The sequence below is a fragment of the Gossypium arboreum genome, chromosome 2, assembly GCF_025698485.1.
Source record: "Gossypium arboreum isolate Shixiya-1 chromosome 2, ASM2569848v2, whole genome shotgun sequence".
NCBI classification, from domain to species: domain Eukaryota; kingdom Viridiplantae; phylum Streptophyta; class Magnoliopsida; order Malvales; family Malvaceae; genus Gossypium; species Gossypium arboreum.
The window spans coordinates 102,191,267-102,211,023 of NC_069071.1; the positions used below are offsets into that span (position 1 = coordinate 102,191,267).

General features: G+C 36.5%; 1 non-coding gene across 1 annotated transcript; it reads left to right on the plus strand.

Moving 5' to 3' along the window:
- The first annotated feature begins 14,854 nt into the window (after positions 1-14,854).
- On the plus strand, positions 14,855-14,961 carry LOC128289659 (small nucleolar RNA R71). Its single transcript, XR_008279304.1, has one exon. It is a non-coding gene; the product is annotated as a small nucleolar RNA R71 (small nucleolar RNA).
- Positions 14,962-19,757: the final 4,796 nt, after the last annotated feature.

Here is a 19,757-nt window from a genome sequence, read left to right on the forward strand (position 1 = left end):
CCCAAAACCGCTTTTAGAACGAGGTACGGTCACTACGAATTCTTGGTGATGCCGTTTGGGCTCACTAATGCCCTCGGTGTCTATGGATTTAATGAATAGAATTTTCAGGCCATACTTGGATCGGTTCGTAGTTGTATTTATCGATGACATTTTGGTCTATTCGAAAGATGAAACCGAACATGCTTGAACACCGAGGCTAGTGTTGCAAATCTTACGAGATAAGCGATTATCATAAAGTTCAAGAATGTGAATTTTGGTTGAAAGAGGTTAGCTTTTTGGGGCACGTGGTGTCCGCATCGGGTGTCAGGGTGGACCCGAACAAAATTTCGGCCATAGTCAATTGGAAACCTCCAAGGAATGTTACTGAAGTTAGGAGCTTTTTGGGGCTTGCCGGTTACTACCGACGGTTTGTGAAAGGATTCTCGATGATAGCCACACCCATGACAAAACTGCTTCAGAAAGATGTCAAATTTGAATGGACGGAAAAGTGTCAGAAAAGTTTCGACCAATTGAAAACCCATTTGACGAAAGCTCCAGTTCTAGTACAGCCCGAATCTGGCAAAGAGTTTGTCATCTATAGTGATGCCTCCCTACTTGGGTTAGGTTGCGTATTGATGCAAGAAGGTCGAGTTGTGGCCTATGCGTCGAGACAATTAAAGCCACATGAGAAAAATTATCCAACCCATGACCTCGAATTGGCTGCCATCGTATTCGCCTTAAAGATATGGCGACATTACTTATTTGGTGAGAAGTGCCAAGTGTATTCGGATCACAAAAGTCTCAAATATTTGATGACTCAAAGAGACTTAAATCTGCGACAAAGACGATGGCTCGAGTTGTTAAAAGATTATGAACTCGTTATTGATTATCACCCGGAAAGGCCAATGTGGTTGCGGATGCCTTAAGTCGAAATCACTTTGTTTGCTTTACTGACGATGAATGTACACTTGTCTATTCTACCCGACAATGTGTTAGTAGCCAATTAAAGGCCAAACCATTGTTGGCTCATCAAATTCGGGAAGCTCGAAAGTTGATGAGGAGTTGCTTGCAAAACGGGTGAGTGTGTTCGAACAAGGAATCGAGTTTCAAATTGATGATGACGATTGTTTGAGGTTCGAAGTCGTCTGTGTGTTCCAAAGAATTGAACTTATTTCGATAATTCTAAATGAAGCCCATTGTAGTCGAATGTCAATCCACCCGGTAGTACTAAAATGTACAATGACCAAACGCCAATTTTGGTGGCCCGGTATGAAACGAGACATTTCTGAATTTGTTTCAAGGTGTCTGACATGTCAACAAGTGAAAGCGGAACATCAAGTGCCATCGGGATTACTTCAGCCGATCATGATACCCGAATGGAAATGGGATCGAGTCACAATGGACTTTGTATCCGGACTGCCATTGTCAGTGAGTAAGAAGGATGCGATTTGGGTCGTTGTCGATAGACTAACTAAGTCGGCTCACTTTATCCCCGTACGTACGGATTTTTCAATGGACAAATTAGCGGAATTGTACGTTTCTCAGATTGTGAGATTACACGGGGTGCCTATTTCTATCGTGTCGGATAGAGACCCAAGATTTACATCGCGATTTTGGAAGAAATTGCAAGATGCTTTGGGTACCAAGCTGCATTTTAGCACCGCTTTTCATCCCCAAACCGATGGTCAATCCGAACGGATAATTCAAATACTCGAGGATATGTTGAGATGTTGCATCCTTGAGTTTAGTGGTTCATGGAACGGTATTTACCTTTGATTGAATTCGCCTACAACAATAGCTTTCAATCAAGTATTAAGATGGCGCCTACGAGGCTTTATACGGTCGTAAATGCCGTACCCCATTATTCTGACCTGAACTTAGTGAAGGTAAATTCTTCGAGGTTGATTTGGTTAAGGATGCCGAGCAAAAGTTCGAGTAATTCGTGAAAGTTTGAAAGTCGCCGGATCGCCAAAAGTCGTATGCGGATTTGAAAAGAAAAGATGTTGAATATCGGGTTGGAGACAAGGTCTTTCTCAAAGTTTCACCCTGGAAGAAGGTGCTTAGATTTGGCCGTAAGGGCAAATTGAGTCCGAGGTTCATCGGTCCACACGAAGTATCTGAACGAGTTGGGCCAGTAGCGTATCGATTAATATTACCCCCTGAGCTCGAAAGGATTCACAACGTTTTCCATGTTTCGATGCTTCGACGATATAGGTCCGACCCGACACGTAATTACTCCATCCGAGGTCGAGGTTCACCTAATTTGAGCTATGAAGAAGAGCCGTTCGCATTCGATGTGTGAAGTAAAGAGCTACGAAACAAGAAAATTCCATTAGTGAAGGTGTTGTGGCATAAACACGGGATGGAAGAAGCCACTTGGGAACTTGAGGACTCTATGAAAGAGCGATACCCGAGCCTATTTACCGTAAGATTTTCAGGACGAAAATTTCTTAAGTGGGGAGAGTTGTGACATCCCTAATTTAACCCTAGTCGGAAGTGGTTTCGGGACCGCTAAACCGAGTCACCGACATGTTCAAACGTAATATTTATTGTCTAGAATATGTGAAAATACATGTGTGAATTTTGAATTCTTTGATTTAGTTAATTTGATTGTGAATTGAAAGAAAAGGACTCATGTGAAGGATTTAAATATATGTGGCTATTTTAAGAGGTTAATAAAAGAATGAAGTAAAATAAATGGAGTTGCATGTCAAATACTCCATTTATTTTGGATAAGTGGCCGGCCATGACAAGTTGTGGGCAAGGGGAAACATGTTTCAAACATGTCTAGCTAATGGATTATGTAAGGAGGAATAAAAAAAAGAAGCATGGGAAATAAACTAATGGAAAATTAAAGGAAGAAAACAAAGAAAAAAAAAATGTGTCCATCATTCTCATGCATGACCGAAAAAAAAAAAAAGGGGAGAAGGAAAAGGCTTCATACTTTGGTTCTTCTTAGCCGTGTAGAAGAGAAAAAAGAGGAAGAAATTCAGCCACTTTGAGCTGGAAATTAAGGTAAGAATTCAAGTAGCTCTTTAAATCTTAGCATGGTTTTAAGCTAGATTCTAAGCCCCTTATTTAACCATGCCGAAATCTTTGAAAAATTATGGTGATATGAACGTTCGGCCATGGTAGATGTTAAAGAAGATGGTGGAAATGTTGTACACATTTGATTAGTAAGTTAGATGGATGAAATTTGAACTAGTTATCAAGTTCTTTAGGTAACCCATGTTGAAATCTTGGTTTTTGAATAAGTGAGTTTTTCGGCTAGGGTAACTAACAAGGGTGATGATTGTTGTTTCATGCTAAATCTAGATGAACAATAGTTTAAGAGGAGCATTCAGGCCATGATATGAGATTGTGATGTTAGTGCCGAATATGAAGATGATGAACTTGAATAAGAAATATTCGGCTAGCATGATAAGTATGGATTATCAAGTAGTTGAGATAATTGATGAGTGAAGTGGCTAATGGGGACTCTTAATGAAATTATGCTAAGGCCGAATGTATCAAATGCTAAATGTGCTTATGTGTGTGTGTGTGTGTCATTAGTAGCTAATGGCATTCGGCATTGTTTAACTAAAATTAGAAATGAATGCTTGAAAGTTAAATATGGTCGCCCTAGTGACCAAATGCGTTAAAAGCTAATATATGGACAAATGATACGAATAAATTGACCTTTGAAATGTATAGGGTTGCCGTGTGTATGTGTCTGATTGAGAAGTAAATTTGTTTGATTTAGCTCAAGATCTTAAAGGAGAGGCGTCCAACAAGGGGAAATCGAAGGTCATCGAGTAGCCGACTTGGAACTATTTTACCTAACACAAGGTAAGTCATTAAGCATATATTTGGTGTTGGTTTAAATGATCATAATATATATGCAATTGTGTTTAATGAATTGATGTGTAAATGAAAATGTATGTGTATGGAATGATGCCATTGTTGAATGTATGAAGGCAGCAAAATGCATAAGGTATTGGTCACGGCACTAAGTGTGCGGGTATAAATGGACACGGTGACAAGATTGGCACTAAGTGTGCGGGTTTAAAATTGTACAGCACTAAGTGTGCGCGTTTGATTCTATAGCACTAAGTGTGCGAGCTGAAAATATATAGCACTAAGTGTGCGGATTCACTATATGCTCTTGTATTACAATTGGCACTGAGTGTGCGACATTATCGAGTTAATCCCGGACAGCGAATCGGGTAAGTACCTCGAGCTCATGACGAATAGAGAATACGTTCATGCTTGGGGTTGAATTTGGTAAGCCTTAAATCTATGTGATGATTGAAATTGTATGGTTGTGCTGGAAATTGAGTTAATGTGTAAAATGCTTCGATTATCTTGTTGTGTAGAATATGAAATGTGGATGTATGAATTGGTGCGAGATTGGACCGAAAGGTCCGAGGTATTATGGTATAGATTCGATATGGACGAGTACCTAGCCTCATTTGTTGTACATGTAGTAGTAACTTTATCGATGGATTGACGAATGCTTATGACTTACTGAGTTGTAAACTCACTCGGTGTTTTCTTGTCACCCATTTTAGGTCTCTTGGACTCGTATTGTTGCGTGCTCGGAACCGTCGTTGAAGTCATCACACCGGCTGAAATCTTGTGGTATTGTTTTTTTGTTGTTGAAGAACATTTGGCATGTATAGGCTATTATATTTTGTCGAATTGTGGGTTGTAAACTTTAAGCCATGTGAAAATGGCCTATGTGGTCGTCGAGTGGGATGCTAGAACCTTTAGCCACGAGTCTTAGAAACTCAAATTTTGTTAAGGTGGCCATAATTTGTGTCATGTATGATGGATGATTAAGGCCAAGGAAAAATTCATGAAATTGGCATAGTCTACTGCAGTAACTGTTGCGGACAGCGGCAGTGAGATGAGATTGAAAAATCACTAAAAATAGTAGAAGTAGAATTAAATAGTGAGTAAATTATGGAACTGATCCTTGATGAATCTATTTTTATATGGACGAAACGAAACGACCATATGAGCAGTATACTGGGAAATATTAAAGTTCTCGTGAGACAGGGCCAGAACGATTTCTGGGTCCCCTGTCGCGACTTTTAAAATTTACCATAAATTATCCAGAAAGAATTAGGAGTCATGCCTTATATTTACAGATTCCATTTTGAGTCTAGTTTCATTAGAAACAAACGGCACCAGTATTAAAGCCCTGTACAGAAAGATATTTAAGTTGTAACGCGCGGAGGTCAGAGCAGTCGATGCCTGTAACATGGGTGACTATAACTAATAAACTGTACCAATTGGCCCAACCAAAAATTCTAAAAATAAATCCATGGATGGGTATATGAGTCTAAATTCAGGGAAAATTTACGAAACCAGTTTCTGAGTTTTGGAACTCGAGATATGATTTTTAAGGCGACGGTGACGCAGTTTTCCAGCCTGTCCAGAAATGCCAAATTGGTCGGTACTTTAAGAGGATTTGTCTCGTTAACCCCTCGTGTCCGACACCGGCGTCGGCCACGAGTTAGGGGTGTTACAAGATCTTTGATCTTCATGGAGGTCCGCTTCCGAGTTGATTCCGATGGTGTTCTTTGAGTGTTTCTTCAATCTTCTCTGATGGCTTTCCTATGTCTTCTTCTAATGGGTATTTATAGACTTTAGAATGCTCAGAAAGCCTAAAAATTGGGTTTTTTCACGTAATTAGGAAGCAGTGTGTAAAATCGGCATGGGCTATCACATGGGGTGTGTCCAGCTCGTGTGGCTCACACGGGCGTATGTCCAACCCGTGTGGCTCACACGGACGCATGTCCAGATCGTGTGGCTCACACGGGTGTATGTCTAGCCCGTGTGGCTCACACGGGCATATGTCCAACCCATGTTGAAACGCCCATGCCGTGTGGCTCTTGAAAACAGCTCTATTTGTTCGATTCTGGCTCATTTTTTGCTCCTTTAGCTCCCAAATGCTCTTCTAAGTATAGAAACATGAATTTAAAGGATTAGGAGCATCAAATTCACTAATTTTCATAATTAATCATCCCAAAATGCATTAAGAATGAGATTAAAATATGTTGCTTTTATAGCTTATCAAATATCCCTACACTTAAGTGCTTGCTTGTCCTCAAGCAAAATCCTCAACTCACATTAAAATTAATCTTTCTCAACTTGCAATTCCCATCAACAATTTCTCTAAATAATTCAAAAATAATCATGCATTGGCAATTCAACTAAAATGGCACTAAAGTCTCAAACAATCCAAGCTAACATTTTTAAACACGAAAACATAGGTGTCTACCCTTATTTAAGTAGTTACCTTTAATTCAAAATCAACAAAAATTGACATCCTCACTAAAGATTCACTCAAGCACCCAAAGTGTTTAAGGCTCAATAATATGCACTCAATAGTCGAACAATAAATGTCGTTACCAAAGGCTTGCATGAAAATCAAATCTCCACCACTATAAAATGAGATAATACACAAATCAAAAGGTCTTTAAGAGGTTGTAATAGGGCTTAGGTTAAGGGTGTGGAGAAAGGCCAAAAAAGTTTGTTATAATGAAGATCGAAATAATAAATTACCAAACTAGAAAAAATAAATAAATGCTTAATCAAAAACAAGTGCATAAATCAAGAACTATTAAGAATAAAAACAAGCTTCTGCTTAAAATATGAATTTAACTATTCAAGCTCAATCAACATAGAACTAAATAATAATAATTTTTTATTTTTTTTTATTTTTTCCAATTTTTTGATTTTTTTTACAAGAACAATATGAAATAATTCAGCAAATCAAACAGAAGAGCATAATTAAGCAACTAACTAAATCAAGTCTCAATAAAAAGGGGTCAATAAAATGGGAAAAAGTCTCAACAAAAAAATGAGTTATAGGTTAACATTAATGGGTAAATCAAGAAACAGTGTGTTAGGCTCAATGAGTTTCACTAAGGGTTAATAAAGAAAGGTAGGCTTTTTTATGGGATAAGTGGGTTAAAACCTAAGTGCTTTTATCATCTCAGTATATCAAATCAAATGTGTGGTCTCGACATGCATAATCGAAGCAAGTTCTAAAGGCTCCAAATCTCACAAAAAAATCATAGTTTTTTATGTCAAACTTGCAAATCTCAAACTTCAAGATAATACTTCAATTTAGGGAAACATCCTAAAAAATTTAATTTTTGAAAAATAACTTATCATGCTTGATTCTCTCATGTTTTTAAGTTTAAATCATCCAATACACAAATATTTACAAATTAATCCAAAACACATCAACTAAAATCCCAAATCAACAAAAATTCATTCTAATGGAAGTATGAGTGATAAACCGTAATTTGTACATATTTTTACCCCATGCTTAACACATTTTTTGGATGATTTCTCCTTAGATTTGGTGAATTCGATGCTCCTAATACTTTAATTTCATGTTTTATACTTAGGTGAGCATAGGAGAGTAAAAGGACTAAGAAACTGGCCAAAAATAGAGAAAACGGGCCAACATGGGAAATCAGCACGACCTAGAGTTCACCACACGGGTAGACCACATGCCCGTGTAGGTTTAACAGGCTCTGGCACGGCCTTAAGTAATCACACACGGGCGTGTCACACGGGCGTGTCCCTGCCGAACCCAAGTTTAGTCCAATTTGGAAAAGGCCAATTTTGAGGGCTCTTAGGCATTCCAAAGCCTATTTAAACACTTGAAGAGGCACTTAGAAAGGGAGGTAGAGGAGGAAGCAAGGAATTTCTCAAGGAAAGCCGATTGATCCATCTCAAGAGCCGGATTCATCATCAAGACTAGAGATCCCCCTTCAAGTTCCTTCAAGAGTTTTGGTTTTCTTATGTTTTGTTATCTTTATGCTTTTGAGATGTTTTCTTTCATAAATATGAACTAAACCCCTAAATACCAAAGGGGAATGAAATCTAAGACAGATCTTGTTATTATTATCTGAATTGTATGATAAATATTTGACTTGTTCTTAATTATGTGTTCTTAATTCTTGTTTTGATATTCCAGGATATTGATTCAAGTTAAGCTCTTATTCAGAGGAGGAATAAACCCTGTCTAAGAGTAAATTTTTCATAATTAAGCGGAGTTGATTGCGCACCTAGAGATAAGGTGACAAGATTTTACCGGATTAGGGTGAAACCTAATAAAAGAATCCATAGATCAAGTTAGTGCAATTCTAGGGTGTTAATTAGAAAGAGATTTCAATTATTCAACCTAGGGTTAGACGTTATTAGTCTCGAGAGAGATAATAATATAACTTAGGGATTTCTACAGATCAAGTTAAATGAATAAATCGTCTGATTCAGAGTCAAATAACAAGTGAAGTCTCGGTGGATTTGTCCTTAGGTATTGTCTCAATCAATCGAATTTTCCCAAAAGTATTTTCCCAAGTTTTTCTTGTTTAGACAACCAAACCTCTTAAATTTTAGGCTAGATAATAACAAGGAAGTAAATACTAGTACTCATAGTTCCTTTGGGTTCGACAATCCGGTCTTGCTGAACTATACTACTGTTTGATAGGTACACTTGCCTTAATCGTGATAATAAGTTAGTCTCAAGAACGTTCATTTATAAATCCTTAAAACCTGTTACGAATATCACGCATCAATGAGAAAATTACTTAAACATAAGACATAATTAAGGGATTTTCTAATAATTATATAAATAACCTCCCCATACTTAAGATGTACATTGTCCTCAATGTACAAACTTATATAATCATAGTATAAGCTTCATATCATAAGAGAGGGAGCAAATTGAAACTGCCCTAAATATGGATGAAATTGTTAGAACAGTGAAAACCAGAATTGTAGGCAATTGAAAGTAAAGCGCAAGATTCTGTGCAAACTAAGAAGAAAATAAACACAAATAATGAAAAAGATTAAGAGGTTACATGTAATGCCCCGGAAGTTGGGCCTAGAAGAAATGGGCTTCGCATGTCGAAGGAATTGGAATTTAGTTGTGCAAGTGAATGACACAATTAAATGTCTGTTCAAGTGGTTAAGGGTCCTGAGAGGAGTTGGAAAAGTCTTGGGTTCAAACCTGGGCTTTGGAAAAAGTTTTGGTTTTAAGTGAATAAAACCCTGGATGCTTGGAAGTAAGCCTTTTAAATTATTGTGTTAAATAAATGACACAAGAAAACATGTGGTTTAGTGGCTAGGGCGTCATTAAGGTTGCAAGGGAGCCTGGGTTCAAGTCTTGGCTCTTGCAATTTATTTTAGTTTTTCTCTTAAGTGAATCTGGACGCTAGCACATATGTTTTATAGTTAATTATGGACGTTTTTAGCACAAAAGGAGCGTGTGGTGTGGTGGCAAGGTGGCGTGTAAGGGAACCTTAAGGTCTGAGGTTCGAGCGTGGCACAACACAAATGAGGTATTTATTTTGTAATTGGGTTCGACCAGTGGTTGAGTTGTAGTGGAATTCTGATAGAGGAGGTTGTTGACGAGAGAATTGAGGAGTGATCTTAGGAGTGGATCATGGAGAGATAAGAGGAGAATTATGTGGAGAAAATCGTGGAGTTTGATTGAGGGAGGAGTTGGCCGAATTTAGGAGTCTATAGGTACCTATTCGGTTATTGACTTAGTGCCGAATTTGCTAAGAGAATGGAGAGTGTTCGGTTTTGGTCATTGTGGCTTTGAGGAGATTTTTCTTTTGTTGATTTGTTTTAGACTTCTAGTGTCAAAATCAATCTTGGTCATTTAGGGTATTTTGTTTCTATCATTTTTTCTCTCTTCCTGATTTCTTTTTGGTTTTCATTCTGCCAAAACCCCTATTGGTCGAATGCAAAAATTTTGTGTTGCTTTTCCTATGTTTTTCTCTTCTTTCCTATGTTCCAATCTTTGTCGAATTACCTTTCTCCTGTTTCTCCCTTCTACGTTTTTCCTTTGGCCAAATAGTGATAAACCCTTACTTTGGTTTCTTTCAGTTTTCTCCCTAATCGATTGCTCCCTTTTCTATTCTTTTCTCCTCTCGTTTCTTCTTTTTAGATCGATTACCCATGGTCTTTCTCTCCTCCTTAATTCTTGACCGATCATTCTGTACTCTGCTGTTAGTGTTAATATTTCGGTTTTGCAAGAATTTCTAACAATCAGTGAGTATGCTTACATTTCTCTATTGTTCCAATATATGCTTTTCAATCTGTTCTTCTAATCTTTTTCTAAAGCCAAAGTTTATTCTCCCTATATTCTTTGATTGCATTATTCACTTCATCTCCACAATGTGAATTGGGTTTTAGGTATTTCAGTGGGGTAAGGGGTGAAAACATTTCGGAAGCAATCAACTCTTTCTCTCATCGTTCAATTAAGGTGAGATGTCACTTTAGTTTTGGGGTATTGTCGAATTTTCCCTTTGTCTCTGTAAGATTAGTATTTGTGGATTTAGGCCACATTAATGATCAAGCCTGATTATTATGATCTGTGTTCGTAATGAAGATTTTTGGTAAGAAAGGTATGGTCAGTTTTAGCCAAGTGATCTAAAGGCAATAAGCCATACACATTCATTCAAGGTAAGGGCTGTTTATCGATTTGGGTTAAGTGCTTATGAACGCTAGTGATTGTGGGTTTAACTGTAAGCCTTGAATAAATGTACGATTGGGCGCAGTGGACTGTTTACTCATCTTCAAAAAGGTGTGTAACCATACACCATTTTGTACTGTCAAAAGCCGAAAAGGTGTATATTCACACCCCTGTTTAACTGTGAATCGACAAAAGTCGAAAAGCCAAAAAGCCAAAAAGTCGAAACCTCGGCATTCGAGGCCTCACGAGGGTGCGAACAAACGTGGGGCAAACCAAGCCTCAAATCATGGGTAACAGACTACAGCCACTACGTGCGTTTTCGTGGACTGGGCTGTTGTGGGCCGAAATGGGCCGAAATAGGCCGCTTGGGACCAATAGGCTTGTGGGCCCACACGAGTAAAATCCTCGATAAGTGATCATTGATAGGTTGGTTTATGAGGCCTTGTAGGTTATCTGAGTCACTCAAAGCAACGATAGACCTTTTAGGAGGCCGTAATAAGTACCAAAATACCCCCGATTGGTGAAAACTACTAAAATACCCCTGTAGGGTAAAATGACCGTAATACCCCTGTATGGTAGAATAACGATTATGCCCTTATGTTTCGTATGACTGATATGCTTAAGATTTAGATATATGATTGTACTGAGTATGACTTTTCATACACATAATATTTATGACATGACATACTGCATGGGGTTGGGTTATTATTGACAGAGGAAGTGTACGGCCTGTAATTCTGTTATTTGGCAACGTTACTGCGATATTTATGGCCCTTAGCCATTCTATCTACGGCGTTAAGCCGTTCTATTGCCTTAGTGTCGCAACCGGTGCTAAGCTTATTGTGTTGGCTGGGTAGGTCGATTTTATCCCCACATGGTATGTTGGTTGGTACGGGTGGTGTATTGGTTAGATTGGGCTGGATATATGTCTGCATATATGCATTTGATACTGATTCTGTAATGGGCTTAGGCTTACCTGATTCTGTTATTGGGCCAAGGCCCACCTGATACTGTATCTATCATGGGCTCAGGCCCAGTCTATTTCTGCATACCGTATATTTGACTATTTGTATTATAAGGGATTACACACTAAGTTTTCGCAAACTCACCCTTCTGTCTAACTGTGCAGGTAATCCCTAGCCTTAGGCGATTTGGAGCCGCGAGAGACTCGGAGGTTGCCATACGACTGCTGATGCTCTGCTGTAGACTTTTTATTTGAATTTTATGTTTTAGGGTTTTAATTCTGTATTAAGGCCTTTGAGGGATTAAATTTTTAATTGGGCTTTTGATTTCCTTATTTAAAACTGCTAAACACGAATTTTCAAAATTAATAACTATTTTCAAAAACACTTAAAAACAGAAGTTTTTATATTTCAAAATTTAGTAGCTTCCGCAATTTGAAATAACTTAAATTATCAATGCCAGAAATTAAGTAAACGTTTTTGATGAGATGATTTGCTAACCTCGAGCAAAAGGTTTTAATTATAGAAATGAACTTTGAACGACAACTCGATTTTTGAACGACGCTTTGATGTGACACGTCAGATTCGGCCATAACATCTAGGCCGAGTTTGGGGTGTTATATTACAAATCAATTAGAAACAACCATAAAAATAAAAATAAAAATATAGTTCAAAAGATGAAAAATGAAATAGGTCTAAGAAAATAAAAATAAAGCAACGAAAAACAAAAATAAAGATAAATATAAATACAAATATAAAATGAAAAAGAAAAGAAATAAACTTAATAGTACCCATAAAATTAAAGGTAATTGTAAGAATAATGATGCAAAAAAACAATACTAAAAATGATAGAAATATAACTAAATGGCGAAATAAATTAAAATAGAATTAAAATCTAAGCATAAGAATAAAAGAAAATAAGAAAATAGATCAACAAAATAAAAATAAGTAATATAATAAAAATAAATAAATAATATAAAATAAAAAAAGAGTAAAAGGGGAAGATCAACGGAAAACGGTGGTGTCACATGGCCATGTGGGGTGCTTTCAGCCTGTGTGCAATTAAGAATTAAGCCCAGTCTTCACACGGCCTCAAACATGCCCGTGTGTCTCTAGGTCGTGTGGACCATTTTAGGTTGTGTAACCTTCAAATTTTTGAAAAATTAAGTCCCAGGACTAACACGACCAAGGACACGCCCGTGTGGGTCACATGGCCATGTTGCCAGGCTGTGTAACTCACTTTTCGAACCCTTTATTGTGCACATAGCCTAGTATATGCCTGTGTACCCAAGCCGTATGCGTCAAAAAAAATTAAAATTTAATTTAATTAATTTTAAAAATAACATGAAATAAAATTAAAATAATTAGCAAAGTGTTAGTACTAGGGTTGCCTCCCGAGAAGCTCTTATTTAGAGTCTAAGCTTGACTTACCTTAAGCGCACGGTTACGATGGTTCACGAAGCCGAGGCTCCTCTTTCTTGCTATCAATTATTCTACCAAGATAAGGCTTAAGTCGAGTTTTATTTACATTAAATGTGTCAAATTCAAAATGAGTTACCTCGACTGTACCGTAGGAGAAGACGTTTAGTATCGTAAATGGGTTTGATACGTTTGTATCAAGCTCCAAAGGGACAATTCGTGGATCTATTTTGTCTAGTAGTACTTTGTCTCTAACCTTAAATTGGTTTGTTCTAATCATGTGCTCATCATGGCATTGCATTGGCTTTTCATCGTTTTTTCTCGGTTTCTCCTTAACATGTTTCTGTCATTCATCTTGTTCATTGATTTGTAACATTCTTTCTTCATAAGTCGTTTTGTTTCTGTCACTTTGATCGGAACATGGCTCCATTGTTTTTTTGAGGGGTTTCCTGCAAAGAAGGTTAGGCCACAAGGTTACTAATACTAACAAAAGATTTAAAATTATCTCGACCACTAGATGTTCTAACAGAATCACGAGCTTGGAGAGTAATCGATTCGTCACCAACACGAAGTACTAGTCCACCCATACCAACATCTATTATAGTCCTAGCAGTTGCTAAAAAGGGTTGTCCTAAAATTAGAGGTACCTCACTACCCTCATCCATGTCTAATACAACAAAGCCAACAAGGAATATGAATTTACTAATTTTAGCAAACACATCCTCAATAACCACCCTAGGATATCCAATGGTTCTATCTGCTAATTGAATACTCATCCTAATTTGTTTAAGTTTCCCAAGACCTAGTTGTTTAAACATTTTATAGGACATGACATTGATACTAGTCCCTAACTCAGCCAAAACATTATTAATATGTAAACTACCAATTAAACACAGAATAGAAAAACTCTTCGGATCTTTCTGTTTGTTGGGTAGTTTATTTTGCAATATGGATCACGGTCGATGAATCATCAACTTCTTTTTATTTATCAAAAGCTCCTTTAAAAATTTGACATAATTAGGCATCTGCGAAAGAGCTTCAACAACTAGTAAGTTAATATGTAATTTTTTTAGAAGTTTAAGAAATTTGTTAAATTGTTCGTTGTGTGGTCTCTCTTTGTCGTGTTAGGATATGGAACTCGAAGTTTATATTCTTTAGCAACCAGCTTTTGCTCTTTCTGGCTTACCTCAACCTTTTCATTATTTACCACAATTTCTTACTTGATGCTTGTTCAGAATCAACTAACCCTTCTTCATCCCAAATAGTAATTGCATGGAGCTGCTCCCTTGGGTTAGTTTCGGTATTGCTAGGCAAACTACCTTGTGGTCGTTCTGAAATTAATTTATCAAGTTGGCCTATTTGATTCTCGATTCCTTGAATCGATGCCTGTTAATTTTTAAGTGTTGCTTAAGTGTTTTGAAAGCTGGTTTTTAACACTAAGATAAACTTTGTCAACATCTCCTCGACGTTTGACTTTTTCTCTTACTGGTAAGGTTGTTGTTGGAAGCCCGGAGGGGGTTGTGCTCTCTGATTTCCTTGACCACCCCAAGAAAAATTAGGATGCTTCCTCTAACCTGCATTATAGTTATTACTATAAGGGTTATTTTGAGGGCTAGAATTATTAACCATATAATTGATTTGTTCGTTCTCTGTGCTAGGAGCGAAGGGTAAACATTTTGGATTATTCATTCCTTTTCCATATGTATCACCTTGCATCACCAGATGTACCTACATAGAAACATATAAACCATTAATTTTCTCATTTAACAGTTCTACCTGATTTGATAACATGGTGACTGCATCTAAGTTGAAAACACCAGCTATTTTCATCGGCTTCGTCCTCATGACTTGCCACTGATAATTATTCAGTGCCATCTCTTGTATAAACTCATAAGCCACTTTTGGTGTTTTATTGTTAAGTGTTTCATCGGCTGCTGCATCGATCAACTGTCTAGTTGAGGAATTCAAACCGTTGTAGAAGGTTTGAACCTGTAACCATAAGGGCAATCTATGGTGAGGGAACCTTCTCAATAAATCCTTGTATCTCTCCCATGCATCATATAAAGTCTCTAAATCGATCTGCATGAAGGAAGAGATATCATTCCTCAACTTGGCTATATTAGCTGGTGGGAAAAACTTTAGCAGAAACTTTTAGGTCATTGAGCCCATGTGGTGATAGAACCTCGTGGTAAAGAGTTCAACCACTATTTTTCTTTATTCCTCAATGAGAAAGGGAATAACAGTAAGGAATGGCATCATCAGTGGCTCCATTAATTTTGAAAGTATCTCAGATTTCCAGGAAGTTGGCCAAATGAGTGTTTGGATCTTCATCTTGCAAACGATCGAACTGAACAAACTGTTGTATCAGCTGAATAGTATTTGACTTCAGTTCAAAATTATTTGCCGTAATGGTGGGCCTCACAATACTCGATTCAGCCCCATTTAAAGTGGGCTTGACATAATCGTACATAGTACGAGGAACAGGATCTGGATCTTCAACAAATGCAGGAGGTAGCCGATTATTCTAGTTATCACCCATCTGCTCAGTAATAACAATATCCTCTTATTCATCTACTAAATTTTCTCGACTCTACCTTGCTTCTCTATAATCTTTGCGAGCTGTACTTTCAATTTCACTATCAAATATTAATGGGCCCGACAGGTTTCTTCTAGTCATAAACTAAAGGAACCTGCCAGAAGCAAATAAAAGAAAAAATTAGAATGTAAAAATTAAACTAAAAACAAAAATATAAAAATAAATTAAAAATGGCTAAATTAATAAAAATCAAGTGTTCGTAATATTTTAGTCCCCGGCAATGTCGCCAAAAACTTGATTGTCACTAAACTAACTATACATACGACAAAGGCAAGCACACCTATCAAACAATAGTATAACTGTGGTGAGTAGAGAATATCGTATCCATGAGGACTAAAAGTATTAGTAATTATCATTTTTCTATTATTTAGCCAACAATTTGGAGTGATGTGTTTTAATCTAAGTTTTCTAAACTAATTTAACTAAGAATGCAACAGAGAATGAATCGAAGGAATAATCAAATATTAACCAATGAGATAGACAATACCCAGGAAAGAATCCAACTAGATTTCACCTTTTTATTATGAATATGATTTAAACGATTTATTCACTTGTGTCTTGATCCGTAGAAATCCCTAAATTATGCTAATATCTCTTTCGAGAGTAAAAACAATTGACTCTAGGTTGATTCATTCTAATTAAAACCCCGATCATCGTATTAACTCGATCTATGGATTCCCCTATTAGATTTGACTCTAATCTGGTAGATTTATGTCATCTTATTTCTAGGATTGCATGCAACTCCACTCAGTTATGCTAGATCTACTCTTAAACAGGGACTTTTGCTCCACTAAATTAATCACATTAAATATGAATTAATATCCCAAAAATATTAAAACAAGAAATAAGCATACATAATTGAGAACAAGAATAAAGTATTTATCACGTAAAAACAGAAATTAAACAAAAGGATTCATCAAAGGTTTCATCCTCCCTAGGTATCTAGCGATTTAGTTATAATCCTGAATAAAAACATCACAAAGTCAAAATAACCACAAGACATAAAGAAACTCAATAAAACTTCAAAAAAATTAAAAGGAGATCTTCGATCTTCATGGAGATTCGCTTCTGAGTTGATTCCAATGGTGTTCTTCGAGTGTTTTCTTCAATCTTCTCTGATGGCTTCCCTATGTCTTCTTCTAATGGGTATTTATAAACTATAGACTGCTCAGAAAGCCTAAAAATTGGGTTTTTCCACGTAATTGGGAAGCAGGGTGGGAAATCAACATAGGCTGGCACATGGGCGTGTGTCCAGCTTGTGCGGCTCAAACGGGCGTGTGTCCAGCCCATGTGGAAATGGCCAGGCTGTGTGGCAAACAACTCCATTTGTCCAATTTTGGCTCGTTTTTCGCTCGTTTTTCTCCCAAATGCCCCCTAAGTATAGAAACATGAATTTAAAGGATTTGGAGCATCAAATTCGCTAGTTTGCATAATTAATCATCCAAAAAAGCATTAAGAATGAGTTTAAAATATGTTACTTTTATAGCTTATCAGAGGTAGAAAATATACTTAAGGTTTTTATTTCATTCTTAGTTTTTACTTACGATATTTTATGTTCTTGTAATCGAAAGATCGTATTTTGACTTGAGATTCTCACGAGTGGAGATTGTTCTGGAGCCATGCTTTTATCAATAAATCCATTAACATCTCTTTTCTTTTATTTTATTTTTTATATATCTTTATTTAACCTTGTTTAATTGAATGTTTGTGTAAATATTAGAATCAATTTATGCTTCATACATATCTCGCATGATTTCAACTATTCTAATCTTATTAATTTATTGAAGGATAATGTTTCTTAGCAAATCATCTATTTTGGAGAAGAAGAACTTAAACCTTAGGCTTAAGAACCCTAGGAAGTCATTTAGGTGGAAATTAACCCAATATTGCTATAGCCTATCCGCGAACACCTTAACCCTGAATCAGTCTGGATTATGAGGTTGGAAGATAAGTAGTTCTTGCTCACTCGCTATTCTAAATCAGAAGATCCTGCTAAGGCATCAACTAGTTAATTGATTAGAACCCTAGATCAATAATTAATAAGGTAAAAGAATTGGATCCAGGCTAACAGAACTCGCATAGTCGAAACAAGGTATAGGAGAAGTCGATACATGAACTTAGGACTAGATTTAGATTTAATTCAATTTATTTAGTTTATTAGTATTATCATCATCTTGCTTCTATATTAACATTACTAATTCGTGACTCAAGTAGATTAGTAATTATTTCCAGTAATTGGCTTGATAGCAGTTTCCCCAAACTGCAATCCCTTGGGTACGATCCTTGGAGTACGATCCTTGGAGTACTTCCCTACTTCGTTGTAACTATATTACAACCTGGCCTGTATACTCGCGAAAACTGATCTGTCGTAATTTGGTGTAGAAAATTAAACTAGTTTTCACATTTAAGAAGCTTGAATACAAGCTTTTTCGTTATATTTTAATTAAGTTTCTTTAGTTTTACTTGCATTTAATAAAATGTGAATATTGAGTCTTTTATTGACAATAAGGATCGAATGAGGTCTAAGGGAGAGTTAACGTACTTCGTAAGTGTGCAGGAGACCATTAGAAGGCATTCTAGGCCAATATTAGATGATATGTCACAACACGAGAAATCCAATGTCGCAACATAGAGAGAAGAATGGAGAAAGTAAGAAATTGCCTTCAATGTCCCAACAAAGGTTAAGGATGTCGTGACATAACCCTGAAGATGGTTGCAGAGGAGCATAATGGTTGCTATGTAGTGACACAAGTCCTGGTGTGTTGCGACATCGACTCTATGATGAGAATAAAATAAGAAGCAGGGGTGTTTTGGTCTATACAATCAAACTTAAAGCTCGAGAACGTCAACTAACCTAGGGTTAAGGACAACGACCACAATAAACTTTGCAATGTAGTGCTTTTTGGGATTGCCAATAAATCAATTGGAAACCAAAAAATATGAAGACTAAAAATGAAGAAGATTACCTAAGTGTTGATTTTACGAAACATAGAGGAATCTAGTCGTTATGTCGTGACATCACCCTAAAATGTCGTGACAAGGAAAAAAATTCTCTAGAACTTGCCCTTGATGTCGCGACATATTAACCTAACTACTGACATTTTTGTAGTCTAATTATATTAGGATTCTGGTTCTTTAATTGTTTATTTAGTAGAATTGGATTATAACTCTTGAATAAATTATTCTTTCTTTTTAAAACTATAAATAGGGCACATAACCATTCTATTTTATTATCAAAGATTAAAATTGTAGCTTACTCTCCTTTCCTATCAACAAAGATTAAAGTGTAGGAACAATAAAGACAGATTCTCCTATGGCAAGTTTTAATAAAAGTGCTTCAAGCGTAGCTATTGTGTTTCAAAAAGGCGATATGGACAAATACCTGCAACAATTACAGTCGTATACCTTTACAAGAGCAAGGATTTGATCCTCTGGTGAGGACTTTCAAAGGAATATAGGAGAATGCAACTGAAAGAGAATGGAAAAAAATTTGTCTGTCATCCAAAAAACCTCTAATAATTCTTGTAGTGCAAGAATTCTATTTAGTATTAAACCAAAGGAAAGTAGCCAAACCCTTTTACGAGATGTGCTCTTTTGTGAAGGCCAGAGGAATTAATGTCTCGATAACTGAGATGGGTATCTGCCAAATTTATGATGCTCCATATTATTATCGTGATTATCTCCATAAAATATATATGAAGGAATTCATCAATATCGATACAGAAGAAATATTGAGGTTCCTAACATAAGGGGAGGAGATGTGTACATATTAAATGGGAATGGCAATACCTAAATTATTCAACCAGGAACTAATGACACCAAAGGCCAAGATGTGGATGCAATTTGTTTGTTCAAGAATATGGCCTATCATAGAGATGTCTGAGATTAGCCCAATTCAAGCCATCATAACATATGGGATCCTCTAAAAGAAACAAATATGTATCGGAACATGGATATATAAGAACATGATTGTCTGTGCAAAGAATCTAGGAAAGGGAATATTTTTCCCTCATCTAATTAAAAATTGTGTTGAAGGGCAGAACTACCTATCGAACAAATGGACAAAACTATAAGTCCACCAAGAAAATTACTCTACAATGATTTATTCAAACAATTTGTTCTTCTACAAACAAAATAGAGAGAGGAAAGAAGAAAAAAAGGATTTCAGGAAGATGAAGACTAATATTCAAGAACAAATCTAGTAGGATCTTAATTTTAAGAGTAGATGGATTTAGAAAAAAATTGAAGGTTTTAAATTCTAGGGCTTGTAACTATTATATTAGGAATATTATAAAAAATTAACATTAAGATT